Raw genomic sequence first — 996 nt, forward strand, 5'->3', positions numbered from 1 at the left:
CTGTGTATAGGGTGGTTAACACTACACTGTCTATAGGGTGGTTAACATTACACTGTCTATAGGGTGGTTAACACTACACTGTCTATAGGGTGGTTAACACTACACTGTCTATAGGGTGGTTAACACTACACTGTCTATAGGGTGGTTAACACTACACTGTCTATAGGGTGGTTAACACTACACTGTCTATAGGGTGGTTAACACTACACTGTCTATAGGGTGGTTAACACTACACTGTCTATAGGGTGGTTAAAACGACACTGTCTATAGGGTGGTTAACACTACACTGTCTATAGGGTGGTTAACATTACACTGTCTATAGGGTGGTTAACACTACACTGTCTATAGGGTGGTTAACACTACACTGTCTATAGGGTGGTTAACACTACCCTGTCTATAGGGTGGTTAACACTACACTGTCTATAGGGTGGTTAACACTACACTGTCTGTAGGGTGGTTAACACTACACTGTCTATATGGTGGTTAACACTACACTGTCTATAGGGTGGTTAACACTAAACTGTCTATAGGGTGGTTAACACTACACTGTCTATAGGGTGGTTAACATTACACTGTCTATAGGGTGGTTAACACTACACTGTCTATAGGGTGGTTAACACTACACTGTCTATAGGGTGGTTAACACTACACTGTCTATAGGGTGGTTAACACTACACTGTCTATAGGGTGGCTAACACTACACTGTCTATAGGGTGGTTAACACTACACTGTCTATAGGGTGGTTAACACTAAACTGTCTATAGGGTGGTTAACACTACACTGTCTATAGGGTGGTTAACACTACACTGTCTTTAGGGTGGTTAACACTACACTGTCTATAGGGTGGTTAACACTACACTGTCTATATGGTGGTTAACACTACACTGTCTATAGGGTGGTTAACACTACACTGTCTATAGGGTGGTTAACACTACACTGTCTATAGGGTGGTTAACACTACACTGTCTATAGGGTGGTTAACACTACACTGTCTAT

The sequence above is a fragment of the Salvelinus alpinus genome, chromosome 31 (genome assembly GCF_045679555.1).
Source record: "Salvelinus alpinus chromosome 31, SLU_Salpinus.1, whole genome shotgun sequence".
Lineage (NCBI taxonomy): Eukaryota > Metazoa > Chordata > Actinopteri > Salmoniformes > Salmonidae > Salvelinus > Salvelinus alpinus.